We start from the raw sequence: 24,743 nt of genomic DNA, 5'->3' as shown, positions 1-24,743 counted from the left end.
TTGGCTTGTTTGATAACCTGGTAAGGATTATTGGCCTGTTTGATAACCTGGTAAGGATTATTGGCTTGTTTGGTAACCTGGTAAGGATTATTGGCTTGCTTGGTAACCTGGTAAGGATTATTGGCTTGTTTGGTAACCTGGTAAGGATTATTGGCTTGTTTGGTAACCTGGTAAGGATTATTGGCTTGTTTGGTAACCTGGTAAGGATTATTGGCTTGTTTGGTAACCTGGTAAGGATTCTTGGCTTGCTTGGTAACCTGGTAAGGTTTATTGGCTTGTTTGGTAACATGGGAAGGATTATTGGTGTTTGGTAACCTGGTAAGGATTATTGGCTTGCTTGGTAACCTGGTAAGGATTATTGGCTTGTTTGGTAACCTGGTAAGGATTATTGGCTTGTTTGGTAACCTGGTAAGGATTATTGGCTTGTTTAGTAACCTGGTAAGGATTATTGGCTTGTTTGATAACCTGGTAAGGTTTATTGGCTTGTTTGGTAACCTGGGAAGGATTATTGGCGTGTTTGGTAACCTGGTGAGGATTATTGGCCTGTTTGGTAACCTGGTAAGGATTATTGGCTTGTTTGGTAACCTGGTAAGGATTATTGGCTTGTTTGGTAACCTGGTAAGGATTATTGGCTTGTTTGGTAACCTGGTAAGGATTATTGGCTTGTTTGGTAACCTGGTAAGGATTATTGGCTTGTTTTGTAACCTGGTAAGGATTATTGGCTTGTTTTATAACCTGGGAAGGATTATTGGCTTGTTTGGTAACCTGGGAAGGATTATTGGCTTGTTTGGTAACCTGGTAAGGATTATTGCCTTATTTGGTAAAATGGTAAGGATTATTGGCATGTTTGGTAACCTGGTAAGGATTATTGGCTTGTTTGGCAACCTGGTAAGGATTATTGGCTTATTTGGTAACATGGTTAGGAATATTGGCTTGTTTGGTAACCTAGTAAGGATTATTGGCTTGTTTGGTAACATGGTTAGAATTATTGGCTTGTTTGGTAACCTGGTTATGATTATTGGCTTGTTTGGTAACCTGGTTAGGATTATTGGCTTGTTTGGTAACCTGGTTAGGATTATTGGCTTGTTTGGTGATCTGGTTAGGATTATTGGCTTGTTTGGTAACCTGGTTAGTATTATTGGCTTGTTTGGTAACCTGGTTAGGATTATTGGCTTGCTTGGTAACCTGGTTAGGATTATTGGCTTGTTTGGTAACAAGGTTAGGATTATTCGCTTGTTTGGTAACCTGGTTAGTATTATTGGCTTGTTTGGTAACCTGGTTAGGATCATTGGCTTGTTTGGTAACCCAGTTACCAATCCCTATGCTCGTTTAATTTGTGCTGGAATATCAGCTCACACGGCCGACATTTGTTTGACCGACACACAGGCTGCGGACACCCAACATTAATTCATTCAGCCAGTCACTTACTTATCAACCATTCATTTGGTCAGAAACCCAACACTCATTCATTCAGCTAGGCAACCAACAATCATAAATTCAGCCAGTTACCTTTCAATCATTCTATCCAAACATTACTTCATTCAGCCCAACACCCATAGATCATTCATTCAGCCAGTCACACTTCAGTCATTCTGTCCCAACATTACTTCATTAAGCCAGTCACTCATCCACCATTCAGTCATTCTGTCCCAACATTACTTCATTCAGTTAGTCACTCATCTACCATTCATTCATTCTATCCCAACATTACTTCATTCAGCCAGTCACCCATCAATCATTCATTCAGCCAGTCACACTTCAGTCATTCTGTCCCAACATTACTTCATGCAGCCAGTAACCCATCAACCATTCATTCCATCACAACAATACTTCATTCAACCAGACACTCTTCAGTCATTCATTCCATTACAACATTATTTCATTCAGGCAGTCACACTTCAGTCATTCATTCTGTCTCAACATTACTTCATGCAGCCAGTAACCCATCAATCATTCATTCCGTCACAACAATACTTCATTCAACCAGACACTCTTCAGTCATTCATTCCATTACAACATTATTTCATTCAGCCAGTCACACTTCAGTCATTCATTCTGTCTCAACATTACTTCATGCAGCCAGTAACCCATCAATCATTCATTCCGTCACAACAATACTTCATTCAACCAGACACTCTTCAGTCATTCATTCCATTACAACATTATTTCATTCAGCCAGTCACACTTCAGTCATTCATTCTGTCTCAATATTACTTCATTCATCCAGTCACCAATCAGCCATTCATTCCATTACATTATTTCATTCAACCAGTGACCAATCATCCATTCATTCCATTACATTATTTCATTCAACCAGTGACCAATCAGTCATTCATTCCATTACTTCATTCAACCAGTGACCAATCAGCCATTCATTTCATTACATTATTTAATTCAACCAGTCACCAATCAGTCATTCATTCCATTACTTCATTCAACCAGTGACCAATCAGCCATTCATTCCATTACATTATTTCATTCAACCAGTCACCAATCAGTCATTCATTCCATTACTTCATTCAACCAGTGACCAATCAGCCATTCATTCCATTACTTCATTCATCGTCACCAATCAGCCATTCATTCCATTACTTCATTCATCCAGTCACCAATCAGCCATTCATTCCATTACTTCATTCAACCAGTCACCAATCAGCCATTCATTCCATTACTTCATTCATCCAGTCACCAATCAGCCATTCATTCCATTACATTATTTCATTCAACCAGTCACCAATATAATCCATTCATTCCATTACTTCATTCAACCAGTCACCAATCAGCCATTCATTCCGTCACAACAATACTTCATTCAACCAGACACTCTTCAGTCATTCATTCCATTACAACATTATTTCATTCAGGCAGTCACACTTCAGTCATTCATTCTGTCTCAACATTACTTCATGCAGCCAGTAACCCATCAATCATTCATTCCGTCACAACAATACTTCATTCAACCAGACACTCTTCAGTCATTCATTCCATTACAACATTATTTCATTCAGCCAGTCACACTTCAGTCATTCATTCTGTCTCAACATTACTTCATGCAGCCAGTAACCCATCAATCATTCATTCTGTCACAACAATACTTCATTCAACCAGACACTCTTCAGTCATTCATTCCATTACAACATTATTTCATTCAGCCAGTCACATTTCAGTCATTCATTCTGTCTCAATATTACTTCATTCATCCAGTCACCAATCAGCCATTCATTCCATTACATTATTTCATTCAACCAGTGACCAATCATCCATTCATTCCATTACATTATTTCATTCAACCAGTGACCAATCAGTCATTCATTCCATTACTTCATTCAACCAGTGACCAATCAGCCATTCATTCCATTACATTATTTCATTCAACCAGTCACCAATCAGTCATTCATTCCATTACTTCATTCAACCAGTGACCAATCAGCCATTCATTCCATTACATTATTTCATTCAACAAGTCACCAATCAGTCATTCATTTCATTACTTCATTCAACCAGTGACCAATCAACCATTCATTCCATTACATTACTTCATTCAACCAGTGACCAATCAGCCATTCATTCCATTACTTCATTCATCGTCACCAATCAGCCATTCATTCCATTACTTCATTCATCCAGTCACCAATCAGCCATTCATTCCATTACTTCATTCAGCCAGTCACCAATCAGCCATTCATTCCATTACTTCATTCAACCAGTGACCAATCAGCCATTCATTCCATTACATTATTTCATTCAACAAGTCACCAATCAGTCATTCATTTCATTACTTCATTCAACCAGTGACCAATCAACCATTCATTCCATTACATTACTTCATTCAACCAGTGACCAATCAGCCATTCATTCCATTACTTCATTCATCCAGTCACCAATCAGCCATTCATTCCATTACTTCATTCAGCCAGTCACCAATCAGCCATTCATTCCATTACTTCATTTATCCAGTCACCAATCAGCCATTCATTCCATTACATTTTTTCATTCAACCAGTCACCAATCAGCCATTCATTCCGTCACAACAATACTTCATTCAACCAGACACTCTTCAGTCATTCATTCCATTACTTCATTCAACCAGTCACCAATCAGTCATTCATTCCATTACTTCATTCAAACAGTCACCAATCAGCCATTCATTCCATTACATTATTTCATTCAACCAGTCACCAATCAGTCATTCATTCCATTACTTCATTCAACCAGTGACCAATCAGCCATTCATTCCATTACTTCATTCAACCAGTCACCAATCAGCCATTCATTCCATTACTTCATTCAACCAGTGACCAATCAGCCATTCATTCCATTACATTTTTTCATTCAACCAGTCACCAATCAGTCATTCATTCCATTACTTCATTCAACCAGTGACCAATCGCCATTCATTCCATTACATTATTTCATTCAACCAGTGACGAACCAGCCATTCATTCCATTACTTCATTCAACCAGTGACCAATCAGCCATTCATTCCATTACATTATTTCATTCAACCAGTGACCAATCAGTCATTCATTCCATTACATTATTTCATTCAACCAGTGACCAATCAGCCATTCATTCCATTACTTCATTCAACCAGTGACCAATCAGCCATTCATTCCATTACATTATTTCATTCAACCAGTCACCAATCAGTCATTCATTCCATTACATTATTTCATTCAACCAGTGACCAATCAGTCATTCATTCCATTACATTATTTCATTCAACCAGTCACCAATCAGCCATTCATTCAGCAACTCATCCATCATTCTTTCATATACACTCAGCCATACATCATTCATTCGTCAGTCGCTCCTTATTCATTCATGCATCCATCCAATGAGCCGCTTTGCCATCAGTCCCTCCACGAAGCACACGACCAGTCCTCGCTCGGAGACCGATTCATGGACCCAGACATTGGCAGTCCCGCCGGGATGGCGCCACCACGAGGCCGACACTATATGACAAGCTGCGCCCTTTGTGTCACCGGAATAACTCGGGGCCCGAAACAAAAGCGAGGGAGAAGCGAACTCGCCGAGAGGCGCCAGAACGGTGCGATCGGGGACACGGAAGAGGCGGCGGGTCGGACACCGAGCCGGGAGGTGCACGAAGAGCACGGACGACGTGGCCATGGATCCGCGTGGTGTCATCACTCGCCATGAGGGACCGCTTGACGCCGTGACCCCTCCATTTTCCTCCACGACCCTCACAGACCCGACCCTCTCGCGGAGCGATCCTTCTCTTGCCCCTCACGACCTCTATCGTTCCGCGTTATGGACGTGACCCTCACCGTCCGGTCCCTCCTCCTCCCCCCCGAACCCCTCCGTACACTCTCGGAACCCCGTTCCTCGAGCACGCTCCCCCTCCCCTGTGGGATTCGAGTTCCCCCTCCCCTGTGGGATCCGAGTTCCCCCGATCCGCCCCGACCCCCATAACTCGCGATGTATCCCGGACCGAACGCTCCTTTTCGGCGCCAGATACCTGTCCCGCAGAGCGATCGCGCGGCACCTCCCCACGCGCTTCGCCGCGCGCGATCATGATCGTGACGTCACGCGTCGGGAGCGCAGGGAACGCGATGCACGTATTCCCTTGCTCCGATTCGTCTCTTGGAGTTTTAATAATGGTGAAGCTTTCACTTGGCTCGCAGTGTGGAAATTACAGGTCGGTGTGAATGAAGTTGCTATTTTAATAATATGACGTAGGTGTTACCTCGAATGGAGGGGAGAAGGGACACACGTGTGTTTGTATGATCATGATCGGCGGAGATTCGGCTTTATTTGGGGGTTGGGGAGGGGGCTGAACAGGTAAAGGTTGAACTTTTGGGTTTACAGATTGTCAATGTTATCAAATGTTTACAACGTAATAAAATCAAATATACAGTTTACCTCGCTGATTAATCACGGCGCACCTTTTGTTTAATCACCTGACGCTCAAACTAATTAATGAAGTATTATTAATTAATTAATACTCTGTGGCGGGCACAAGGATCAATAATTCCGCGCACCAGTGGGTGGCGCGAGCGTCCGGGCGTGGAACTGAGAACTGAGATACATGCCCCGCCTTTCGTCCGATCGGCCACGCCCGGGGGCAAGGCGTGGCCTCGGGACATATATGCGGGCTTGAAGGTCGAGCCCGCTCAGTGCTGATGTGCGAGCTTGTAATAAAGTGCTTTCGTTTGTTTCCACGCATTGTGGCCTACCTTTCTGGCAATCGAGTAGTGTGTGCACAGCACCACACTGGTGACCCCGACTGGTTCAGCCGTCGCTGACCCCCGAACGCACCATGGCTATCAACGCCGTCACCATCAAACTCCCGGAGTTCTGGGAAGCGCAAGCCGACGTTTGGTTTGTGCAGGCCGAAGCTCAATTCCAACTCCGGGGCATCACGGCGAATGAGACCAGGTACTACCACGTGGTCGCCGCCCTCGAGCCCGGCACTGCCGCCAGGGTCGTGTCCATCCTTCGGCGCCCGCCGGGCGACCACAAGTACGAGGCGCTCAAACGTCTCCTCCTCGCCACGTTCGGGCTCACGGAGGTCGAACGCGCCGACCGCCTCCTGGACCTTCCCGCCCTCGGCGACACACGACCATCCGTTCGGATGGATTTCATGCTGTCCCTGCTTGGAGACCAGCGCCCGGATTTCTTGTTCCGGGCACTTTTCCTCCGCCAGCTACCTGTACAGGTGCGCCTCGCGCTGGCAGGTTCCAAAATAACGCGACACGCGGTCGGTGTACGGTGCTGCCGTAGTGGATCCCGGTTCGGAGGCTCCAGCGCCCCCTGCTTCCCTCGTGGCCGCTGCTACGCCCCGCCCACTACCGCCGCCAGCACGGCCGGCACGGCCGACGCAAACCTGGTGCTACTATCATGCCAGGTTCGGCCGCAAGGCTAGAACGTGCTGCCTGCCGTGTTCTTTTGACGTGTCGGGAAACGACCGGGCCGGCGCTCACTTGCGGCCATGAGCTTCGGCCATTCCGGCAGCCTCCTGTTCATCACGGACGCCTCGTCTGGTCGTCGTTTTCTGTGCGACACGGGAGCGCAGGTAAGCGTCCTCCTTGCCTCCGCGTCCGACAAGCAAGCCGCGGGCCGGGGCCCCGCTTTGCTTGCCGCCAACGGAACACCCATCCGCACATTCGGGAAGCGTTGCCTCTCACTGCGGTTTGGAGGGCAGCTTTTCCGATGGTCGTTCGTCACCGCCAGCGTGCCAATGGCCCTGCTCGGTGCGGACTTCCTTTGTGCGAATGGGCTGTTGGTGGACGTTAAGCGTCGACGTCTCATCCAGGCCGAAACCTTCAGCTCGCTCGCTTGTTCGCTGAGCGGCTCGTTGAGCAGCTCACCAAGCGGCTTGCCAAGCGGCTTGCTGAGTGGTTCCGTCCCGGCGAGATTAGTTTGTACGCTTCCGGCAGCGGATTAGTTTACCCGCCTCCTCGCCAGTTTCCTGGCACTTACGCGGCCCACCTTTTCAGCGGTGGCCGTCATGCATGGGGTGGAGCACCATATCCCCACCGTCGGCCCACCGGTCTACGCCCGGGCGCGCCGCCTCAACCCCACGAAGCTCGCCGTGGCGAAAGCGGAGTTCGCCACGCTGGAACGGCTGGGCATCATACAGCACTCCAACAGCGCTTGGGCCTCTCCTCTGCACATTGTGCCAAAGCCCGGCGGCGGATGGCGGCCGTGCGGTGACGACCGCCGGCTCAACTTTGCCACCACCCCCGACCGCTACCCAGTCCCGCATATTCAAGACTTTTCCGCCCGGTTGGCAAACACGACCGTTTTCTCCAAGGTGGTCCTCATCCGGGGCTACCACCAGGTCCCTGTACATCCGGACGATGTCCCAAAGACGGCCGTCATCACCCCTTTCGGCCTCTTTGAGTTCCTGCGGATGCCTTTTGGGTTGAAGAATGCGGCCCAGGCGTTCCAGGGGTTCATGGACAGCGTCCTGCACCACTTACCTTTCATCTACGTCTACCTGGACGACATCCTAATCGTGAGCGCGTCCCGGGAAGAGCACCTGCTCCACCTCCGCATGCTCTTCGAACGCCTGGGCCAGCATGGCCTGATCATCAACCCTGCGAAGTGCCGTTTCGGCGTCACCGCCATCGACTTCTTGGGGCACCGCATCACCAGGCACGGGGCCATCCCTTTACCGGCCAAGGTGGAGGCCGTCAAGAGTTTCCCGCGCCCCCGCAGGATCAAGGGGCTCCAGGAATTCCTGGGCATGGTCAATTTTTACCACCGCTTCGTGCCCCGCGTCGCCCAGCTCCTGCGCCCCCTGCACGAGGCCCTCCGAGGGAAGCTGGACAAAGGTGACATCGCCTGGTCGGAGCCGATGGCCGTGGCGTTTGCGGGCGCAAAGCTGGCCTTGGCCAACGCCACCATGCTGGCGCACCCGGCGCCCGATGCACCAATCGCCCTCACCACCGACGCGTCGGACTACGCGGTGGGCGCGGTGCACGAGCAGTGGGTGCGTGGTGCTTGGCAGCCGCTGGCGTTTTTCAGCCGGCAGCTTCGCCCGCACGAACGCCGCTACTGCACCTTCGACCGCGAGCTGCTCGGACTCCACCTGGCGGTCTGACACTTCCGCCATCTGCTCGAGGCCGCCCGTTCACGGCTTTCTTCGACCACAAGCCCCTTGTGTTCACGATGGCCAAGGTCGCCGAGCCATGGTCGGCCCGGCAGCAACGTCACCTCTCTGCCGTGTCCGAATACATGACGGACATCCGTCACGTCGCAGGTAAAGACAACCCGGTGGCGGATTGCCTTTCCCGGTCCGTCGCACACGCGGTCCACCTCGGGATCGACTATGCCCGGATGGCGGAAGACCAGACCGCCGACCCCGGCGTCCAGGCCTTGCGGACCGCCGTCACGGGCCTCCGCGTCACCGAGGTGCCGTTCGACGTCGCGGCACGGCCCTCTTGTGCAACGTCTCCCTCGGCCGGCGTCGCCCCATCGTGCCTGCTGGCTGGCAGCGCCCGGTTTTCGACGCCATCCTCGGCCTGTCCCATCCGGGCACGAAGGCCTCCCAGAAACACGTTGCGGTGAAGTTCGTCTGGCATGGCCTCAGGACGGACGTCCGCGACTGGGCCAGGACGTGCCTCGCGTGCCAGCGCGCAAAGGTCCACCGCCACACCCAGGCCCCGTTGGCCCCATTTACGGTGCCCGAGCGTCGGTTCGACCACGTCCACATCGACTTGGTGGGACCTCTGCCCCCCTCGCGGGGGTTCACCCACCTCCTCACCATGGTGGACCGCACCACCCGGTGGCCGGAGGCCGTGCCATTGGTGGCGACGGCTGCGGCTGACGTCGCGCAAGCCTTCATCGCCACGTGGGTTGCCTGGTTCGGTGCCCCCTCGGACATCTCGTCCGACTGCGGCCCCCAGTTCACCTCGGAGCTCTGGGGAGCGGTGGCGCAAGGGCTCGGCATCAAACTGCACTGCACCACGGCCTACCACCCCCAGGCCAACGGCCTGTGCGAGCGCTTTCATCGCTCCATGAAGCCGTGCTCCGGGCCAGCCTCCGCGACGGCAGCTGGGCCGACAGGCTCCCCTGGGTCCTGCTAGGCCTCAGGATGGCGCCCAAGGACGACCTGCGCGCGTCCTCGGCGGAGCGGGTCTTTGGACAACCGCTGCGGGTGCCGGGCGAATTTATCCCCGACTCCACGGCTCCTTGGTCCGCGGCGCAACAGCGCTCCACCCTGCAGGAGACCGCCAGGCGGTTCGCCCCGGTGCCGACGGCACACCACGGTTGCCCGTCCTCCCACATCGCCCCGGAGCTTCGCACGGCGGAGTACGTTTTCGTCCGGCACGACGCCCACCGAGCACCGCTGCGGCCCCCGTACGACGGGCCCTTCCACGTGCTGGAGACCTGGGACAAACATTTCATCGTGGACATTGGCGGTGCTCCGGATCGTATCTCCGTGGACCGCCTCAAGCCGGCCCACCTCGATCTGGACCACCCCCCGCAAGCAGCTCTGCCTCCGCGTCGAGGCCGCCCCCCGGCGGTCAGACCCCCGACACCCCCCTAGTCCCGCCGTCCCGCTACCCCCCAGCCCTGCACGCATCGCCAGAGGGCGTTTCGGCCGGGTCATCCGGCTTCCCCGCAAGCTCACCCTTCAGGTGCGCGGGAATTTTGGGGGGGGGGGGGGGGTGCGTGTGGCGGGCACAAGGATCAATAATTTCGCACACCAGTGGGTGGCGCGAGCGTCCGGGCGTGGAACTGAGATTCATGCCCCTCCTTTCAGCCGATCGGCCACGCCCGGGGGCAAGGCGTGGCCTCGGGACATATATGCGGGCTCGAAGGTCGAGCCCGCTCAGTGCTGATGTGCGAGCTTGTAATGAAGTGCTTTCGTTTGTATCCACGCGTTGTGGCCTACCTTTCTGGCAATCGAGTCGTGTGTGCACAGCACCACAACTCCATGAAGCGGTTTCTCATTGGATACATGAGGGCAGTGAATGGGATTATCGGGGTTTCGTTGCTAAGCCTAAGATTTTCCAGATAGAAATAATTAAACTATATTTATTATGGATTACACTCAACAGAAATTTCCCAACGGTATCACAGCCAGCAATGACTATCTGTCTGCTCTGTCTGTCTCTCTGTCCGCTCTGTCTGTCCGTCCAAGGCGGAGATTCAAAATCAAATACGAAATAGCCACCATTTTCTTCACTCCGTACAGGCCTCAGTCTTCATGCCACTGGTGTACATTTGAAGACTGAACAACGCGTCGTCTATCATTAAAGGTCCACAGCCACGGAATCTCACTCAAAATGCATTTGATGTCATCGAAATGTCTTTTTATGGTGAATTCAAATATGGCATTGATTTTTTTTGTTATATTCACTCTGAAACATTAAAAATGAAAGAAAACCGAACCACTTGGGAATGCCCCTAAAAATTCTGCCCCGTACCTCAAAGCCGATGATGTAATCCATGTGACGTCACCTCCAGAACGCAGCTGGCTCGCAAGCACGCTCCACGTGCATTTGCTTGATACAAATCAAACACTTATTTTAACTCCAATTTACATTCTGTTTCCACTTTTAGTGAGAAGTGGGGGTCTGTTCAACCATTCATAAACTTTATTTGGTGCAACTCGGATAATTTTTAGCCGAGTTACCTCAGACCGTGAGTTTGTAATTATATAATTCACACATAGTGCAATACGTGCAGGCCGCTCCACGGAGCGATCTTGCGGGCTTATCAATGAGGTGAGGCGTGACACACATGTGTCTCGGCATACCTCAGATCAAGATCAAGCAAATCAAAAGTAGAGTACGTACAAATTACACAGAACGGATCGCGGACCGAAGCATAGCGAATCGAGATGGCATGGACTTCCTTCTGGAGGTGACATCATATGTCATGTGATCTTTTAGCAGTGAAATTCGGGTTTTTTTTAGGGCGGGGCTTAGCAGGGTGCAAGAGTGCTAAAAAGGAAACGAAAAAAATTATATAAAAAAAAATTAGCTATTACTTATTACAAGAAATCGATTTCTATTTAAAAAAAACTGATACTCGTACAAATAAGTCAAAAATGTTCTGCATTTCTGTGGACCTTTAAATAAAGGTATCGTTTTGAGGAAACAAAAGGACATTTTGATGATCACAGAGGAAACGGGGTAATGCCTGTTTCGTTCGGAGCGATCGCAGCAGCAGTCTATTATACACCGCCCAAAGAAGGAACCTTCTGAAGGAAAGAAACAGGAAAGAAACTGAAGGGGAAGGGAGATATCAGGGTGGGTTAGGGTTCGGAGGTGGGAGGAGAAGGGAGAGGTCAGGGCTAGGGTTCGGAGGTGGGAGGGGAAAGGAAAGGAGAGGTCAGGGTTAGGGTTCGGAGGTGGGAGGGGAAAGGAGAGGTCAGGGTTAGGGTTCGGAGGTGGGAGGAGAAGGGAGAGGTCAGGGCTAGGGTTTGGAGGTGGGAGGGGAAGGGAGAGGTCAGGGCTAGGGTTTGGAGGTGGGAGGGGAAGGGAGAGGTCAGGGCTAGGGTTCGGAGGTGGGAGGAGAAGGGAGAGCTCAGGGCTAGAGTTCGGAGGTGGGAGGGGAAAGGAGAGGTCAGGGTTAGGGTCGGAGGTGGGAGGGGAAAGGAGAGGTCAGGGTTAGGGTTCGGAGGTGGGAGGGGAAGTGAGAGGTCAGGGTTAGGGTCGGAGGTGGGAGGGGAAAGGAGAGGTCAGGGTTAGGGTTCGGAGGTGTGAGGGGAAAGGAGAGGTTAGGGTTCGGAGGTGGGAGGGGAAAGGAGAGGTCAGGGTTAGGGTTCAGAGGTGGGAGGGCAAGGGAGCAAAGATGGGACAGAGTTGGGAGGGAGAAGTTGAGATTTTTGTGGGAAGTAGGGTTTTGAGGGCTTTGGGGGGTGGGGGTTGAGAAGTTGTGTTGGGAAGGGGGACCTGATGACTTGGCGTTTGCGAGCAGGGGAGCAGTTGAGGAGTTAAAGTCACATTTTACAATATGTGGATGTTCCGCAGATACCTGCTAGTTTGATAAGTATTAGAGGGACTAATATGCAAAAGGTGGTCTAATTAAGGAGTTTGACTACTTGATCTGCGAGAAAATTTTCATTGCTATTGAATGTTTTCATTACACATTTGTGGGGTACATCATTTGGGGGATCCAGGAAGTGGTGCAATTTTTTTATTCGCTTTGAAAGATGACCTTTGACCCACGTACCTATTTAAAAATGTATGGCAACTGCAATACTGTACAACACATGCTGTTTTTTGTGCATTTCTATCAAATTTAGTGTTTAACCTTGGAGGTTTCAAACTGATTTTGTGACACAAATATAAAAGTGAATTCATAATGTGAGAATTTAGAAATTTCAAACAGAATTTCTTGTGTTTTAAAGTGATTCTTCACCAGTGAGAGATATATAGCATAATATCTCAAAAAATTGTGGACAAATTTGGACAAAACTTGGTGGATTAGTTGATTCGGTGACAAGAACAAGTCGATTACATTTTGGCTAAGGCCCAAGCTCATAGGCCGGATCCAGATCCGGATCAGTTGGATACAAAATGTCAACTGTTCGGCCTGGCGGAGGTTTGCGCTCCACCGAGTGCCGTTCTAATTTTAAACCAGTATGACCAATAAAACGAGGCAATCGATTTCCAACACAGGTAGCGTGGAGCATCTTTTCTCCTGCAAATTTGCTACCTTTTGGAACAAAGAGCTATTACAATTTCTGAAATGTTTGCTCATCAGTCCTGGTTCCATTGTCTTTCAGGTTCTTTCTGAAGTGTTCAAATGTGCGTTAGCTGGTCCTCAGAATCAGTCTGGTGTTTAACGCATCTGTGGACCTTCCTCCTTGAGTAGATGACACTCTGCTACACTGACAGATCCCCATCTGGCACAATTGACATTATCACATTGAAAGTCAAGGGGAATCATCTCAGCAAATGTTTCCAGCTCAACAAACCTCTCTTGTAGCTGCAATGTAGTCAAGAAAATGTTGTGAGAAGTCTGCGGTGAAATTATTCCAGATTTTGAAAGTTGCCGAGCCGTTTCTGCCTTGTGATGCAAAACCTTCAACTCGACGGTGAAGAAGCTTCGTTTGTTCCATAAGATCATTGAACTTGCTGTCCTCCTTCCTTTGCCCTTACATGGTCTTCTAGACACTCAGTGCACTCAGGTGTGGGGGGTGGGAAAGGTATAAAACACATGGACACTGCTAGGACTTCCAGGAAAGAAGTCGGTATTTCAAAAAAGTGGATCTGGGTGAATTAACGGGGGTAGAAAAGATCAAGGTTTTGGATGGGGGAAGATAAGTTCCGATGACACCCTTCAAATTCATTGCTCGATGCAAACCACCCATTTCAAATTGGTCGTTTTCAAACTCGCTTAGAGTCTTCCACTTGATAATTTGCGCTTTGCTATAGATGGCTGCATCAATGACGACATAGGTCTAATCCTGTTCCAACAAGCGAGCACATCCTGGAGATACCTTGTCATGGTGTAGTGTAGTCGGTAGAGTAATCAGTTTATGGTTCTGGTTCTCGTTCTGGTTGCAGGGGCATCAGCCTATGTTGGTTATCAGTACGTTTGATGTCATGAAAAAAGGGTAATCCACCCAAGAATGCTCGGCGCGCATTTGCAGAAACCTGTACAAACAACAATCTTCAAACAACGTGGAAGAAACCCGTAGAAACAAACAATAGAGCATGTGCCCTTCTCTCGTGCGTGATAAGGATTGTTACCTGAAATGGCTCAAAAAGCTTCTAGCAGAAGCCACAGATACTTGGAAAAGTACCGAAGAGAAGGCTGGGGTGTTCGCTCTACACAACAAAAGCGTTGTAGGCAGACACCGTATCTTGTTTGGGTGCTCCTGAATACCGATTGGCAGGTCACATCTAGGGCTTGTAAATGCACAGGGTAAGTTTAAAATTAACTTTAAAAATGATTATATTTATTATTAACGAGCAAGAGTACCTGGTGTTGCATTTTGAAGAAATCGTTGTTTCTTTCTTTCTATGTTTTTGTGGGTGTCTAAAACACTTCCCTACACCCACTAAGGAAAATTTAACACACACACACATCACAGAAATGATATACCATCACCTAACACAAGGAGGAGGCCGAGAGGCAGAACAGAAGGGATGTAAAAGAGGATGCTATGGGACGATATACCACCTCCTACGAAACAAGGTCATACTCGAAAATTTGCTATACAAGAACAACAGAAAATTATCCACAACATGGATAGACTACAAAAAAGCTTTTGATAGTGTCCTACATTCATAGATGATACAATTCATTCAATTGTTTAAGTGTATTTGTGTGTGTGTGTGCATGTGCGTGTGCATGTGTGTGTGCGTGTGCGTGTGTGTGTGTGTGTGTGTGTGTGTGTGTGTGTGTGTGTGTGTGTGTGTGTGTGACCCACGTCTGCCGCCTCTTGCTTCCATGAACAGGAAATGGCTGGAGCTCGACACCTCTCATCCACAGATATTTCTCATATTTCAGATATATTTTGTGGTGCTGTGCACACACGACTCGATTGCCAGAGAGGTAGGCCACAACGCGTGGATACAAACAAGAGTCTTTATTACAAGCTCGCATCTCAGCACTGGGCGGGCTCGAGCTTAGAGCCCGCATATCTGTCCCGAGGCCACGCCTTGCCCCCGGGCGTGGCCGATCGGCCAAAAGGCGGGGCATGTGTTTCAGTTCCCTGCCTGGACGCTCGCGCCACCCACTGGTGCGTGGAATTATTGACCCTTGTGCCCGCCACACGCGCCCCCCCAGAATTCCCGTGCACCTGAAGGGTGAGCTTGCGGGGAAGCTGGATGACCCGGCCAAAACGCCCCCTGGCGATGCGTGCAGGGCTGGGGGGTAGCGGGACGGCGGGGCTGGGGGGTGCCGGGGGTCTGACCGCCGGGGGACGGCCTCAACGCGGAGGCAGAGCTGCTTACAGGGGGTGGTCCAAATCGAGGTGGGCTGGCTTGAGGCGGTCCACGGAGATACGATCCGGGGCACCGCCGATGTCCACGGTGAAATGTTTGTCCCCGGTCTCCAGCATGCGGAAGGGCCCGTCGTACGGGGGCCGCAGCGGTGCCCGGTGGGCATCGTGCCGGATGAAAACATACTCCGCCGTGCGAAGCTCCGGGGCGACATGGGAGGACGGGCAACCGTGGTGTGCCGTTGGCACCGGGGCGAACCTCCGGGCGGTCTCCTGCAGGGTGGAGCGCTGTTGCGCCGCGGACCAAGGAGCCGTGGAGTCGGGGATAAATTCGCCCGGTACCCGCAGCGGTTGTCCGAAGATCAGCTCCGCCGAGGACGCGCGCAGGTCGTCCTTGGGCGCCGTCCTGAGGCCCAGCAGGACCCAGGGGAGCCTGTCGGTCCAGCTGCCGTCGCGGAGGCTGGCCCGGAGCGCGGCCTTCATCGAGCGATGAAAGCGCTCGCACATGCCGTTGGCCTGGGGTTGGTAGGCCGTGGTGCAGTGCAGTTTGATGCCGAGCCATTGCGCCACCGCGCCCCAGAGCTCCGAGGTGAACTGGGGGCCGTGGTCGGACGAGATGTCCGAGGGGGCACCGAACCGGGCAACCCAAGTGGCGATGAAGGCTTGCGCCACATCAGCCGCAGACGTCGCCGCCAATGGCACGGCCTCCGGCCACCGTCTGGTGTGGTCCACCATGGTGAGGATGTGGGTGAACCCCCGCGAGGGGGGCAGAGGTCCCACCAAGTCGACGTGGACGTGGTCGAACCGACGCTTGGGCACCGTAAACGGGGCCAATGGGGCCTGGGTGTGGCGGTGGACCTTTGCACGCTGGCACGCGAGGCACGTCCTGGCCCAGTCACGGACGTCCTTCCTGAGGCCATGCCAGATGAACTTCACCGCGACGAGCTTCTGGGAGGCCTTCGTGCCCGGGTGGGATAGGCCGTGGATGGCGTCGAAAACCGGGCCAGCGGGCACGATGGGGCGAGGCCGGCCGACGGAGACGGCGCACAGGAGGCCCGCGCCCGCGACGTCAAACGGCACCTCGGTGACGCGGAGGCCCGTGACGGCGGTCCGCAAGGCCTGGACGCCGGGGTCGGCGGTCTGGTCCTCCGCCATCCGGGCATAGTCGATCCCGAGGTGGACCGCGTGCGCGACGGACCGGGAAAGGCAATCCGCCACCGGGTTGTCTTTACCCGCGACGTGACGGATGTCCGTCGTGTACTCGGACACGGCAGAGAGGTGACGTTGCTGCCGTGCCAACCATGGCTCGGCGACCTTGGCCATCGCGAACACGAGGGGCTTGTGGTCGACGAAAGCCATGAACGGGCGGCCCTCGAGCAGATGGCGGAAGTGTCGGACCGCCAGGAGGAGCCCGAGCAGCTCGTGGTCGAAGGTGCTGTAGCGGCGTTCGTGCGGGCGAAGCTGCCGGCTAAAAAACGCCAGGGGCTGCCAAGCACCACGCACCCACTGCTCGTGCACCGCACAAATGCACAAACAGTACATCCGCGAAAGGCCTCGTAAGCATTTATACATCCTTTTGAAAGTCGTATATTACATGGAACAGTGGAACACTGTCTAACCAGGAACAACTTGTAATTCATTTCTGTAATTCCAACTTCAACTTTGTAAGCGTCAGCACATAAGGATAAAGTCTTCGTCAAGGGCTCTCATCTTCATGTGTTCCGCTTAGCATGCAAATAACCAGCCAATCCTCACCTTGTTGAACAGATGTGGATTGAGCTGCTTTCCACCAACATCTGAATACGGCATCAACACTTTATTTATAGTTTATAGCTGTTTTGCTGTTTGTTTATAGCTGTTTTGAGACGTTTTGTCTGATATTTATCTTGCTGGGAACATCACTGAAGTGTTGCGTAATTCCATTCCCCACCGTTGTTTGCTATAACTCCATGTTCACAATGCCATGATGAACTATCAAGAGACTATGTGGCCTTGTTGAAGTTATCATGAGGATGCAAGGTATTTTGTGGCCCTGTGATCACGTTGTATTGACATCTTGGGCAACAGGGTTATTTTGCCCAAGATGTCAATTCTGCAGACATCATCACAACTCGTACAATGCCCTCGCTTGTACACCTGTGTCAGTACCCCCTTTGATTGTCACTTAGTGAATGCTAACACCAAGTCCAACATGCATCGGTGTTTTGCATTGGCCGCGAGATGACAAATAGGCCATGTCTGACTAAGAAGAGGTACCTGTCTGTGAAGTATTTCATTGTTTTTTTTGCTCTCGTTATACATACCAGCAACGGTACCCGCCCTATGGGCAGGGCTTCAATTGGGAGGCCCAAATGAAAAGGCAAAATATCAGAAATTGAAGGCTTTTTTATTTTAAACGATTCATATAAACATCCGTTGAATCATATCACACGCAAATCATCAAAATCTAAACAGTACATGGCTAAACAGTACGTGGACGATCACGTACCACGTACGTCTCGCTCGCTCTCATGTTGTCCCGATAATCATCCTTCCGCAGGTTCACCGACGGAAACCTTGTTACGACTTTTACTTCCTCTAGACAGTCAAGTTCGCTCATCTTTTCGGTGCACCGGCACGAGCCGAGAATGGTCCGTGCAGGGGCTGATCCGAGGATCTCATCAAACTGTCCGATCGGTAGTAGCGACGGGCAGTGTATACAAAGGGCAGGGACTTAATCAATGCGAGCTGATGACTCGCGCTTACTGGGAATTCCTCGTTCGTGGGACACTGTCTCAAGCCCCAGTCCCCATCACGGATGGGGCTTAGCAGTTTACCCGAGCCTGACGCCGAAGGGCAAGGTACACGCTGGCCCATCCGGTGTAGCGCACGTGTGGCCCTGGACATCGAAGGGCATTAAACGTTCATTAAACATTAAACGTTCATTAAACATTAAACGTTCATTAAAGGATTACGAAACGAAAAACATTACGAAATTACATTCACACCGTCACGTCAAACACTACCGTGAACACATACATTCTGTTTCGTCACAACATCATCACAATGAACGTTATGCGAACGCAAATGTTATGCGGGAGTCCAAACCTGAGAATACTGGAGACCAAAGCTGAAATTGGGAAAACTAAATAGCCTATTTTACTCCTGGAGATCCCAGGATTACCCACACAAAATATCTTTGCGATCGGTTCAGCAGTTTTTACGGTACCTTCAAACAGACAGACAGACGGACATTTGGTGAATTATAGTAAGATCGTCACAATGAGAACATCGTCACAATGAACGTTATGTGAACGCGAATGTTATGCGGGAGTCCAAACCTGAGAATGCTGGAGACCAAAGCTGAAATTGGGAAAACTAAATAGCCTATTTTACTCCCAGGGGTCCCAGGATTACCCACCCAAAATATCTTTGCGATCAGTTCAGCAGTTTTTACGGTACCTTCGAACAGACAGACGGACATTTGGTGAAGTATAGTAAGATTCATTCATTCATTCATTCCCACATATCCAGTGAAATAATGTGTACTTGACATCGGGCACAGGTTTTTGAAATGTCAGCGGGGTTCAGGTACTGGCTCTGAATTCTTTCCAATTTCTCCTGTTCAAGGCGTAGCAGCACGGCCGCATGGAAAGTTATCGGTTCCCTTGAAGACGAGTTGGCATCCAAACAAACTTTGGTGTTGGCGGCTGTTTGTGTATGACGCAAAAGTTATTTCAAACCTGCTAGAGTGTTTACAACATCAGGACTTTGTGTGTCCTTTGACATTACCATATCCGGTCTTTTGTTTGCAGCATGGAAGATTTATTTGCACAAGGTTGCTATGTTGTGTTTCGAATCTCTTCTTTAGGTTTTGTGCCCTGTATAGGAAAGCCTCTTCTTCAGGTATATGTACTGCTTCAGAACTTACTGATAGCAGTGAAATAGACTATCCATATCCAACGCTCTGGTTTCATATCTTCTAGCAGTTTAACAAAGGTGACATCATGTTCTTTTCCTTATTTATTCTTCCTTTGTGGCATCATGTATTTGCTATGACACTTTTTAGTGGTATCTTGCCTCCAACATCTTTGGTCTCCTGGACATTCCTTTGGAGGGTGCGCGCCACTGAAGTCAAATGTTGATACCCTGATAAGCTTCCGATCTCTGATCTTGTAGGCTTTTAAGTCACAAAACACGCACTCCCTTGAAGTTGAACGTGATTCTCTGAGATCTACCCTTTGAAGTTGAAGGCTGTTCTGTAAATGTAGTACCTAACGTAGGAAGATTGGAGGAGGATGTAAGGATGAATAACAGTTTTTATGGCATATGTGTGGAATCCGATCACTGAATTCACATCCTCATTTCCAATCAACATTTACTTTATGGATTCCAAACTCTGCAATCGTCCCCGGCATCAATCCCTGTCTTTAGAGAAATCAGGAAAATTTTGATCCCTGCCGCGAGTTCTGTTCTACATCTTCCTTTGTGGCAGAGCACACATTCTCCCAAGTCTGTTATGATTCTGCGTCGTTTGATTGGTTGTGCAAGTTCCAATGGATTTGAACCAATGCTGCTTATTGAGGAATCGTGATTCCTACTGGAAGTAGGGATATGGAAACACAATGTGCCAAAATTACCCATTACCCTATCAAATTCTTTGCTGATGACTCTACTCTCTGTCGCTCCATTCTTCATCCCTCAGATCGGCAGTCTGCAGCCTCCTCACTCTCTGCAGACCTGGACAAAATCACAGACTGGGCAAACAAGTGGAACATGTCTTTCAATCCTGACAAATCTCACACTCTTACGATGTCTCTCCGAAAAGACCGACTGGACAACCCTCCCATCTACTTTCTGAACAATCCTCTCCAAGAAGTTCTGTCGCTCAAGATTTTGGGTCTCACTATCTGCCATGATCTTTCCTGGGAAAACTACATTTCAAATCTGGCCTCCAAAGCCAGTCACCGACTGGGCATCCTCCGTCGTGCGAAGTCGTTCCTTGGCACACCTGAGCTCCTCACCACATACAAGGCTTTCATCCGCAGCTCAATGGAATACTTCTCTCCCCTCTGGGCTGGTGCTCCTGCCTCACATCTAGCTCGTCTTCACCGCAGGCAGGTTGGTGGTCTTTCCGTCTTCTACCGACTCCTCTCTGGCCTTGCCCCCCCCAGCTCTCTCTGGGCTCTGTCCTGCAAATATTCCCACAGGTCGCACAAGATCTGCCTGCAACCCTCTTATGGTTAAACTGCGAAAATCAAGACTCTGCTCACCTTCACTCCTTCATGCCTCTTTTCTCCCACCTCTGGAACAAACTCCCTCACTCTCTTCAATCCCACTCCACCCTCCAGGTCTTTAAAACAGCTGTTCACCACCATCTCTTATCTTCCCCCATCCAAAACCTTGATCTTTTCTATCCCCGCTAATTTCACCCCAATTCCACTTTTTTGAAATACCAACTTCTGTCCTGGAAGTCCTTGGTGTCCTTGTGTTTTATACTTCTCCCGCCCCCCCCCCCCCCATCTCCCTGCTCTTAAATGTTGTGTGCTCTCAAGTGTTTGTGTGCCTCCCCTTCTCTTGTCTTCCGCTCCCTCTTTTTATATATTTTGTTTGTCTGGTTGATTTGTTTGTGAGGTAAATGTCGGCTCTTTCACGAGCCTCGATTCAGTATCCCCCAAAAAAAATTTTTTAAATTTTAAAAATAATAATAAGAAAAAAAATCAACATATATTTCGCCTTAGCAACTGGAAGGTTAAAAATGGCATGAAAGTACATGAATAAATCATCATTCATAGGATCATAATAATGTTCATTAAAATGGAAAACTAACATTTATTAGCATCCATTCTCTTCCCAGATTACCCGTTCCAATGATCGTACAAGGCCTTATGTATGTATAGTGTGTACCCCTGATATGCAATATCCTTGCCTAGAAATGAATTGTATCTCAGAATGAGGTGAATGTGTTTGTTTTATTTCTAAAAGTGACTGGACTGGTTTTATGATAAATATGATGATGGGGTTCGCCATTCGTCAGAAACTATGACATAGCTCCGATCTTGATCTCTCTCTATCTCTCTTCCTCTCTCTCTCCATCCATCTCTCTCTCCATCCATCTCTCTCTCCCTCCATCCATCCATCCATCTTTCTCCCTCTTCATCCATCTCTCTCTCCCTAACTTCTTATCAATCACACGTTTAATCACATTTATGTTAATAATATTTGTCTAGGCACTCACTAGGACATCAGTTCCATGTATATTGTTATGTTTGTGTGCGTAGGTAATGAAATACCTTAGTGAAGTCAGGATTGTATAAATTAGCATGGATCATGTGACGCGAAGAAGAAACCCACCTTTATGTAACTAAGTAGGGAATCTGTATAGAATAAGATCGTATATGTGTCTCCATACGAGGGGTGGAGCGATGCTAATTAGGTAGGGCTTAAGGATAATCTGCAGTGTGTAATTGCCCCTGTGATTTGACCTTTGTGTTTTATTTCATCAAAAAGGGCCGCCATTACAACGACAATGACAACAACGGCCATCGCACCGTTATGCTGACAGTATAACCCGACATTACAAATCAGGCAAGTAAACCCCGCCCCACGACCGCCGACGTTATCTGAACATTCCAGAAGGTGGCTAGATTCCGCCTTCAAGGACTCGTAGCACAGAAACCATGCCCCAAGCTTCGTGACTGGTTAAGGAGCCATGGGGTGTTTTATGGGACATCAGGATTGGTCGGGAAGTGACGTCAGCGAGGGACAAAGGAGGATGCATCCCTCTCCTCGCTCTCTCTCATTCTGGCTCTCGTCTCAAGTGGGGGCTGTTGTCTCTGGTGCACTGGTGAGGAGACGTGCCGGAGCTTTGGAACTTTTGCAACGTTGGAGGAGGGGGTGTTGTTGACTGTGGTGCTTTTCGGGTGAGGAGAGAGCTGCGTCTCGCTTGGCAGTGGAAGCGAGGAAGGGCCGGTTGGCTGCTTGCTCACGCCTTGGCAATTTCAGCGCCATTTGTTGGAGCATTTCCCACGTGGGTGGCTGCACGGACTTCCAACGACTACCAGGCTCCAACAGGCCATTTGAGACGCAAAGCTGAGTGACGGCCGGCTTAAAACATTTATTTTTATTTAATGTTTCCCCTTGTGTGTTTTTGTGTCTGAGTGGAGACGTCTCACCATAGGATTTATTTGACTTCAACATTCATTTTATTTCCATGCCTTAATTAAATTAAATTTATTATTGTGCATTTCATTTGTTGTATTGTGGATTTTCCTTGTTGTGTGTGTTTATTTGTTTGTGGGTTCGAGGAACAAAAACCCTGTGGCGGCCGTCCGATCAGACAAGGATAATCCCACCAAGTTTCGAAATACGCCTCAGATTTAAAGCTCATTTCGGCTATCCGTCGTCGGGGATCTTAATCCCCGGCGACGTGACAATATGTTCATTATTTATCTTTTTAGAAATCTAAAAACAAAAAGGGGAAGCCTTCAGATCCAAATTTGTAATTGACAATTAAATTCTTCCAGAGAATAAACAAGAACATGTACAGGTATATTTATATCGCATCATTACCTACACCACTAAAGGAGGACGGAGGTGATGTATGAGCCACTGTTTATTGTTTGTTTGTCTGTGAGCAGGATATCTCAAAAAGTTATGGACGAATGTGGATGAAACCTGGTGGATGAGTTGGGGGTTGTGTGTACAACAACAACAACAACAACATGCATTTTAAGGCCATTTTCCCTGCTAGAACGGGGGTTAGCCTTGCGGTCCCCATGACAATCTTCTCCATTTTGCCCTATTTTCTGCATCTCTCCTTGTTAACCCCCTTGCCCGCATTTCTTCTTCCACCATCTTTAGCCAAGTCTTTCTCGGTCTTCCCCGTCCTCTACTTCCTTCTACATTCATTTCCATCACTCTTCTCAACCAGTCACTTTCATCCTTCCTCAACACATGACCAAACCATCTCAACCTGTTCCTCTTCACAGCACCAATCACAGGCTCTATTCCCATCATCTTTAGCAATTCATCATTTGTCTTCCTCTCTCTCAACGACACTCCGCACATCTACCGAACCATTCGCATTTCCACCCTTTCCAGCCTTCGTTGCTGCTCTACGTTCATTACCCATGTCTCGCTCCCATAAATCATAACACTTCTCACACATGCAGCATACACCTTTCCCTTCAGCTACAACGACACTCCCCTCCTCGTCAGCACGCCACTCAGTTCCCGAAACTTCTTCCATGCACATCTCACTCGAGCAACCGTTGCCGAGTCTGATCCACCTTCTCCATTCAGCATGTCTCCGAGGTAGCAAAATGCTTTCACACCTTCCAGCTTCACGCCATCTCCAAGATCCAACTCAACATTTCCTCCATCTGCAGCTCCCTCTGGCACACCTTACATTTGAATGTAGCTGCCACACTGGTTAATGACCCGCTCAGACCACTACATTTTTGATGAACCCACTCAGCGCACATTGTACATTGAATGGAGTTCACTCCGACACCCTTCCTGCACACAGCACATGGCCACTTACCAGTTCTTTCCACCTCACCACATGCTTTACCACTTGCCATCACCTTCATCTTTCCTATATTCACCTCCAGACCTTTTGTCTCCATATATTCCTTCCACTTGTTCATCTTTTCCTTCAGTCCATCCATACTTTCCGCAATCAACACCAGATCATCTGCATACAACAACTCCCACAGTAAACCCTCCTTTACGTTCTGAGCCAGCACCTCCATCACAGCTACAAATAGTAGTGGACTTAGTATCGACCCCTGATGCACTCCCACCTTCACCTCGAACTCACCACTGTTCCCGTCCTTCGCCCTGACAGCTGTGCGCGCTCTTTTGTACATTGCCATCACTACTCTGATCAACCATTCCTCCACTCATAACTTCCTCAATGCCCATGTCAATACTTTGCGTGGAACCCTATCGAATGCTTTCTCCAGATCAACAAACCCAAGAAACAACTTCTTCCTCTTCTCCATGTACTTCTACTGCAACTGCCTCACAATAAAGAGCGCATCTGTCATTCCTCTTCCTGGCATAAATCCAAACTGCATTTCGTCGATCTTCACCTTCTTCCTTATCCTCCTCTGCAACACCCTTTCCAATACCTTCATTCCATGCTCCAATAACTTTATCGCTCGGTACGAGCCACACTCTAGAGGGTCACCTTTCCCCTTGTGTAGAGGGACGAGGGTTCTCAGTTCCCAATCCACTGGAATGCGGCCTTCTTTCACCACCAGATTACAGATCTCTGTCATTCTCTTCACTCCCCAACTTCCTGCTGCCTTCAACATATCTCCCACAACTCCCGTCGGCCCTCCCGCTTTTCTACTCTTCATTGCTTTTATCGCTTCCTCAA

General features: G+C 49.4%; 1 protein-coding gene across 6 annotated transcripts in view; it reads right to left on the bottom strand.

The window, feature by feature from the left end:
* Positions 1-24,743, bottom strand: part of HDX (highly divergent homeobox) — a 131,584-nt gene that overhangs the window by 39,737 nt on the left and 67,104 nt on the right. The window contains exons 2-3 of one of the 6 annotated variants that reach the window (XM_068116421.2): positions 14,181-14,339; positions 13,403-14,084 (exon numbers count right to left, since the gene is read on the bottom strand). The gene's annotated coding sequence lies outside the window, so the exon portion shown is untranslated. Of the gene's footprint in view, positions 1-5,033; positions 5,394-5,479; positions 5,564-13,402; positions 14,085-14,180; positions 14,340-24,743 lie in introns of those variants that run through there. The other 5 variants (XM_068116420.2, XM_068116426.2, XM_068116425.2 and 2 more) reach the window with 5 other exon arrangements.

Source organism: Myxine glutinosa, chromosome 5, assembly GCF_964187855.1.
Source record: "Myxine glutinosa chromosome 5, kmMyxGlut1.1, whole genome shotgun sequence".
Classification (NCBI taxonomy): Eukaryota; Metazoa; Chordata; class Myxini; order Myxiniformes; family Myxinidae; genus Myxine; species Myxine glutinosa.
This window is presented reverse-complemented; position numbering and strand designations above follow the sequence as displayed.